Below are 7,951 nucleotides of genomic sequence, written 5' to 3'. Positions count from 1 at the left end.
CTATGAGACAAGCTCCATCCATCACCAGAGTATGAAATCAGTTTAGCATGTTAAGACCAGCATTGAAAAGCTTACGACAGATAATATTCAAATAAATCAGAGTAAGGCAAATATTCTATCTAGGTTTACCATTTATCTAGGTTATATCTAGGTTTTCTAGATATAACCATGCATGTGTACTCGGGGTTTCCATGAAAATTTTATTTCTTATTATGAACTGCAGTACAAATTCTTTAAAAAAAATGCTGTTTCAGTCCAATGATGGGGCTTGGGTCCAATTTTCCAGCCTCGCTTATTAAGCGTAGCCATAGAATCTCTAGTTAGTGTGAGCAATGTTTCCAGCTGCAGAGAAAGTGTCTGGGGAGCTGCTGCCTTCCTGATCAGAGGACAGGCATGGAAGAAGCATGCCATTGGCTTTTTCCTTGTTTCCTGTCTTTAGCACAAGTGCGATGCTTTGAAATGCAGCAGCCACCTTGAGACTAACAGGGAAACATGGACCGGATCCTGTCGGCTCTGTAGCCAGCATGGCCAGACAGGCATGTGAGACACACTGCCCCAGTTGGCCCCTTGCTAAAAATAGCTGGAATTTGCTCACCTACCACTGCGGTTGTGCAAGAATCCAGTTTTTAATGCCTCCCTCGCCCTCAGCAGGGTTTAGCTCAGTGTGCTCCTGCCCCAGACACACCCTCACACTCAACTGTCTGCGTCTGAAGGTTCTTCCCGTGGTGACTCTGTATCTACAGTTATAGTGATATATTTGCTTCATTTTTTTTTTTTTTTTTGGCTCCTCATCACTTCCCGAGGCAGTGAGAGCAGGTAAATACTTGCTGGGTGAGTTTGACAAAACATGAGGCCGCTGGTATCTTAGACTGGAGGATGAGAGAGCAAAGAAGTGTTACTCATAACCCTCCTGGGTCTCACTATGTCACCTAAACAGGCATCCATCCATGCTGGAGGTGGTCGCTCCTCCTGCTGCACTAATAGGGGAGGGAGCCTCAGGCGTGTGAGACGCTGGGCCCACGTCCCTCACTGGGGGTAGATGTGATGCTGCTGCCTGTCACGCTTCTGATTGCAAAGTCCTGCTTGATCCACTGCCTCCAGCAAGCAGCTGGGCCTGGAGATAGAGACTGCACTTGTGCCTTTGAGAGAAGAAGAGCAAGAATGTGCTTTTACCCCCTGAGCTGCTCCCTGATAGGACTCCAGGGTTCCAGAAAGCCTCCAGGAGGATGTCAATTAGGGGATAATTCCCCCTCGGGTCCCCATCTTTGGGATGAAGGATGGTGGCTTCCAGGACTCCAGGAGTTGGAAGGCAGCCAGGAAGTCAGCTCACTTTTTCCCTTCAGTCGTTCCCATCTCTTCTGGAGTAGCTGCCACGGAGGGGTGATGTCTGGTCCTGGAGCCCTGGTACTTGCCTTGCTCCTCTGAAAACACAGAGATCAGTGGGTGTCTCTGCACTCTGAGGCAGGTTATAAAATGGAAAGTGGGGAGGGGCATAGAATAGCAAGGTGGGAGAAGCCTCAGGTTAGCTAACTGGTTAAGGTGTGGGAGCATCTGTGCTCACTGCAGAAACAGAGATGGCAGGGAGCCCTCCAGTACTTTCCGTTTTTGCTCCCCCAGAATTCCTTTTCCCCCATCTTAGTCCAGAGCTCTTGCATGTGATTTGCTTTTTTTCCGCTCAGAGTAGTCTGTCCTCACAGACCTGTCACATGAGAGACGCTTCATAAATCCACTCTTAAACTCTCTCCCAAAGCCCTTGCATTTAACACGTTAACATTTTTTCCTCCTTTTTTTGTAAGTAACTTATTTCAAGAGTACACATTGATTTCTGAGTCCCACTGAGGGCCTAGGCTATGTCGGGTGGGACAAGGAATTTCTACCTCCGTGAATTCATTTCACTGCCCTAAAAGTTGGGTTGAACCTTCATTTTTTTTAAGATTTATTTATTATGTATAAAATGTTCTATCTGCATGAATGCCTGCAGGTCAGGAGAGGGTGCCAGATCTTACTACAGATGGTTGTGAGCCACCATGTAGTTGCTGGGAATTGAACTCAGGACTTTTGGATGAACAAACAGTGCTCTCAACCACTGAGTTATCTCTCCAGCCCCCCTTCATTTTTTTTTTTAATGATCAAGAAGAATGTTAAAACTAAGAAGAAAAGTTTACAATATGAAGGGAGGGGGGCTAGAGAGATGGCTCTTTAGCTAAGAGCATTTGCTGTTCTTTACACACATTAGGCTTACACATCCAGGTCCAGATCTGACACCTCTTTGCCTCAGCAGACACCTGTGTACATGTACTCATACACGCACCCACTCATACACACAAATAAAAATAATAAAAATAATTTTTAAAAGGTTTAATGACACTATTAAATGATGTAAAAGAAATTTAAAATATCTACTATACATATATTAAAATATGTAAGTGCATTGTTCAAGCCAGGTCTTCTGTTCCTAAGGCTCCTGAGAATGTGGGCTCCAGGCAGGCTTAGACCCTTGTTGCTTGTGTGAGGGTAGTTAGGCAGCACATGTCAGAACTTCCTGGTAGAAGGAATTCCAGTTCCAGGAAAGGATTCCAAGGAAATAATCAGACAAAGGCCCAGAGTAAAGGAACTCTTCAAACAAATTATGATCTGGCCACAGTGGAATTCCACATAGCTGCCGAAAATATTTCAAATTATTGACCTTCACACATAAAATAAGGGAAACAAGCTATAAGCCAGCATGTATGACCGACTCTGATTGAGATGTATTTACATGTGGATACCTGGATCTGTTTGTGGAAGTCAGAAGGCAGTTCACCCCCAAACTCTCATGAGGAGTAGCTCTATTAGGAGGTGTGGCTTTGTTGGAGTGGGTATGACCTTGTGTGTCATTGTGGGGGTGGGCTCTGAGGTTTCTTATGCTCAAGATACCGTACAGTGTCTCAGTTGACTTCCTGTTACCTGCAAGATGCTAGGTCTGCCTGCATGCCACCATGCTCCCTGCCGTGATGATTATGGACTGAACCTCTGAATTGTAAGCCACCCCAATTAGATGTTTTTCTTTATAGGAGTTGCCATAGTCAGGGTGTCTCTTCACAGCAATAGGAACCCTAAGACACTGTTCATGTATTATTAGTCCAGTTTGAAGGAAGAGATGCCAAGCTAGATGATGAAGCTGCAGGTATTCCTCTCACCATCTCTACATTTCTTTTTATTTATTTAAGTATGTGTGTGTGTGTGTGTGTGTGTGTGTGTGTGTGTGTATGAGAGCACACATGTATGTGTATGTGTGCACACATGCACACAGGGGATGCAGGTGCCTGTGGAGGCCAGAAGAGGGCATCACATCACCCAGAACTGGGGTTATAGTTGGCTGTGAGACACCTGATATGGGTGCTCAGAACCTGAACTTGGGTCCTTAGTTCCTCTGGTAGACCAATAGGTACTTTTAACCACAGAGCTATCTCTCTATTCACCCTAATTTTTAAAATGGTCTTAGGTGTTTTTTTTTAAAATAGTAAATCAGTATTACTTAAGGATCTAAACACCTTTAAAATGTTTGATATTTCCTTGAGCTAGAAAGGGGCTTGTTCACTGCACACCTTCTCAGCATGGACCGCAGTGCTGAGCATATTTTGCCCATGACCTGGATGCCCTTTATGGTAAGTAGTACCGGACTCTTTGGGGCTCCTCCTCCCCGACCTGGCATGGAACCTATTGGAAAACCATGGCCTCGGTTGATATGAGGACATGAGCAGCAGCCCTACTGTGCACATCCTGCAGTGTCAAATGAGAAGTCAAGGAGAGCCCACTTGAAAAATACTAGACATTACATAAACCCATGCTGCTCTGCCTTTTACTTCAACTGTATAAGTGGGGTAACCAGAGTGAACCATTCCCAATCCAGTTCTAAAAATAGTACCCTGCATAGACCATCTATGGAGAATTTTAATCACATGAGAATCCAGAAAATGTAAACCGACAGGAGAGGATAGGGACCGGAAAACCACTTCTCTGGGCATGCTTTGGTTGGACAATGATTTGTGTGTGCTGGGGGCAGTTCTCATACAGACTTGTGCAGGGCTGTCCTAAGGTGGACTGTAGCCCACTGTATGAGCAGTTGGACCCTGTGAAATCCTGGCCCCTACCTCCGTGGCTTAGTTGAGAAAGGAGCTTCTGGGTCTTAGCTTAAATATCTGCAAAATGCAGACCCTAATGCGGTCCCAGGTCTGTGTGAGCCCATTGCATTCCACACAGATAGCTTTGCAGGGACACAGTGCAGATCAGATGAGGGAGTGGATTAATATAACCTTGCATGGTGGTTTGTGGTAGAAGCTTAGTATACATTGGTTTAAACATCATTGTTAATAGTGCAAGACAAAGCTCAATGACAAGGCAAGCACTTGGGGAAGAGGTTGCATGCCTTGGTAGGGCTGCTTTAATGTTCAACTTCTCCCAGCTCAGAACTTACATCATCCCCAAGTGTATGCTTGAAGGAGAAACAAATCATGTTGCTATAGCCATTATAGTTGCAAAGGGAGGAAGGCTGTGTTCTTTTGTATCCTTCAATTCTAGATGGTGGGATACTCTGACTCTTAAACATCCCTCAAAGGCCTGTGTGTCAAAGCCTTGGTCCCCAGGTGGCGCAGTTGAGCGGATCTGCAGAATGTACTTGTGGCAGGAGCTGCGTGTTTTGGAGACAGGTCCTGGGAAGGGATTGTGAGACTCACATACCTTCCTCTCTTGGTTTTTGTTCTCTGGCTGGGCTGTTAGGTAAGGAGCAGGGACAACTGGCCATAGGCTGCAACACGGAAAGCTGAAGCCAAACTAAACCTTTGCATATATGACTGGTGTATATAATGGCGGTCAGAAACCCGTGCTGCGTGGAGTCTGAACTGACTTGGCTTTGTTTCATGTTACCGAGGCTCTAACAACCAAGCTCTCTGTGCTGCCCCACATGAGAGCGCTCAGCTCATGGTGGTGCTCAGTATGAGGGCCACAGACCACTGTCCCTTCCTCGTTCTCATAGAAATGTTTGTCTTCCACCTAGGGCCCATGGGTAACACCAGCTTGACTCTAGGAGTCACTCCTGCAGAGTGACAGATTTGAAGAAGGTTGGTCACGTGTTCGCCAAAGGATATTAGAAGGTGCCTTCAGGATAGTCTGGAGTCGTGGCACTGCCCTAATGCGGTTCCAGGTCTGTGTGAGCCCATTGCATTCCACACAGACATCTCTCTAGTCCCCTGATCGCGTGACAGCTGCACTGGGTCCCTGGACCAGTGGTATCTTAACCTCTCTGGTGTGGACAGCCCCAGTAGCCTCCTTACAGGACCTCCTTTCCCTAATCCTTCTCTTGCAGAAAACAGCTGGCAGAGCAGGTCAGGGCTGCAGGAAAGGGCCTTAATGTTCTGCTGTGCTGCCTGTGTGGTGGGCATCTTACTCGTCCTTTCTTGTTTCTAGGGTAGGATGAGACAACAGCATGCACGCCACAGGGGGATGAAAATAAACGAAATGACGTGGAAGATGAGGAGAGCACTGTGCCTTCACACAAAAGCTCTTAGGTACCAGTCCTTCAGGAGGCCACCAGTCCACCTTTCTTAACACACGAGTCTGATCACCGTACTTTATAGTTACAGAGTGGCCTTTTCACTTACCCTATGTATAACAATCAAACTTAAAATCCCACACGAGCTCCGCTCTCCCCATCCTTCAGCCCGGATCAGGTGCAGGATCCTCAGCAAGGCATTAAGCGCTTGCAAGTCCTGTCTGCATCTAGAGCTCTCCGACTGGAGCGCGCCGGTCTTTGTGGTCTCGGCAGAGACTGCCTCTCGATTGGCACGGTGCGTGTGTGGAGGGGCTGAGGCTGTGCTGCAGACATCCTGCATGCTCCTCCACCTTCAGTGACAACTGCCTCGCCAGCCCCTCCCTCGCCCTAAGTCCTATCTTTTCAAGCACACATCTGGCTCCCGAGTTCTCACAATAAATACTCGCTGCCTGTGTCAGGAGCCGAGTGTGCGAGTGTGCGAGGGCTGCAGCGCTGAATGGGGCGGGGCCTGTCTGAAGAAGCTGGTCTCCTGTGACCCGTGCCAGTGAGACAGTAACACTTGTTATTGTGTACATCTAGCTGGTACCTCCCACGCCCACTGCACAAGATCTGCTCGCCAGCATACAGCACAACCTTTTCATTTGCACGCCTCAAAGGAACCTGTTTTCATTTCCCTGCCCCGGTTAACTCTAACACAGCAGGCATCTCTGATCTTCCCAGTATTTACACTCCTGTGTAGACATGGTTAAAACAGGAATAGACTTATTCAGAATAATTATGCTACAAATTAGCTACCCGCTTTGCACGTTGGTCACCTTGCAAATTTGTGTTGCTTTCCTAATCTAATCTCTTACAAGAGATGCCAGGTAGTTGGCTGGCCCAGTGAGAGACCCCACCTCAATGAATAAGTGGGCATCGACTTCAGCCTTGCACACAGATGCACTTGTGTTTGCATACCAGTACATGGGCACCCACCCACAGAACACACAAACATGGAAACAGACACAGAAAGCCGGGCAAACCCTCACAAACTGCTTGGTTTCCTTACTACTAGGTGAGGGCGTGTGTTCAAAGCAAAACTCTACAGACTGATGCCTGCTCAGCTTTCTCGTTACTTCTACATCTTGTGTGGCCTCACCAGACTGCAGAAGCCTCATCTCTCTCACTTTCACTACCTTGTTCATATTTCCATTGCTTGCTTTCTCCTCCTCCTCCTCCTCCTCTTCTTCTTCTCCTCCTCCTCCTCTTCTCTCCTCCTCCTTCTTCTTCTCCTCCTCCTCCTTCTTCTCCTCCTCTTCCTCCTCCTCCTCCTTCTTCTTCTCCTCCTCTTCCTCCTCCTCCTTCTCCCCCCAACCGAGAGAACCCACCCCCCGAGACAGGGTTCTCTCTGTAGCTTTGGAGCATGTCCTGGAATTAGCTCTTGTAGACCAGGCTGGTCTCGAGCTCACAGAAATCTACCTGCCTTTGCCTCCCGAGTGCTGGGATTAAAGGCATGCGCCACTACCACCTGGCTATATTTCCATTTCTTGTTGAAGTTTAGACCAGTCATGCCTCGCTTGTTCGGCACCGCTAGTTCCCTATCTGTGAAGAACATGTTTGAGGATCACTAAAACCTCCTCATCACACAAGCCAATTTCTTCTGAGTAATTGATGGTCCTTTCTTAGGGTCCTCTTTGTCATTTAAGTTCTCTGGGATTGTGATTTGTGGCCTGGTGTTCTTTATGTTTAAAAACCACTTATGAATGAGTACGTGTGATACTTGTCTTTCTGTGTCTGTGTTACCTCACTCAAAATGTTTTCTAGCTCCATCCATTTGCCTGCAAAATTCAAGCTGTTGTTATTTTTTTTCTGCTGTGTAGTACTCCATTGTGTAAATGTAACACATTTTCCTTATCCATTCTTTGGTCGAGGGACATTTAGGTTGTTTCCAGGTTCTGGCTATGACAAACAAAGCTGCTATGAACATAGTTGAGCACATGTCCTTGTGGCACGATTGAGAATCCTTTGGATACATACCCAAAAGTGGTATTACTGGGTCTTGAGGAAGGTTGTTTCCTAATTTTCTGAGAAATCGCCACACTGATATCTAAAAAGACTGTACCAGCTTGCATTCCCACCAGCAATGCAGAAGTGTTCCTTTTTCCCCACAACATCTCCAGCCTAAGTTGTCATCAGTGCTTTTGATCTTGGCCATTCTTACAGGTGTAAGATGGAATCTTAGAGTTGTTTTGATTTGTACGGTCAACAAGACAAGACGACAACCTACAGAATGGGAAAAGATCTTCACTAACCCCGCATCAGACAGAGGTCTGATCTCCAAAATATACAAAGAACTCAAGAAATTGGTCAACAAAAGAACAAATAATCCAATTTAAAAAATGGAGTACAGACCTAAACAGAGAACTCTCAACAGAGGACTCT

Source organism: Myodes glareolus, chromosome 8 (assembly GCF_982192425.1).
Source record: "Myodes glareolus chromosome 8, mMyoGla1.1, whole genome shotgun sequence".
Lineage (NCBI taxonomy): Eukaryota > Metazoa > Chordata > Mammalia > Rodentia > Cricetidae > Myodes > Myodes glareolus.
This window is presented reverse-complemented; position numbering follows the sequence as displayed.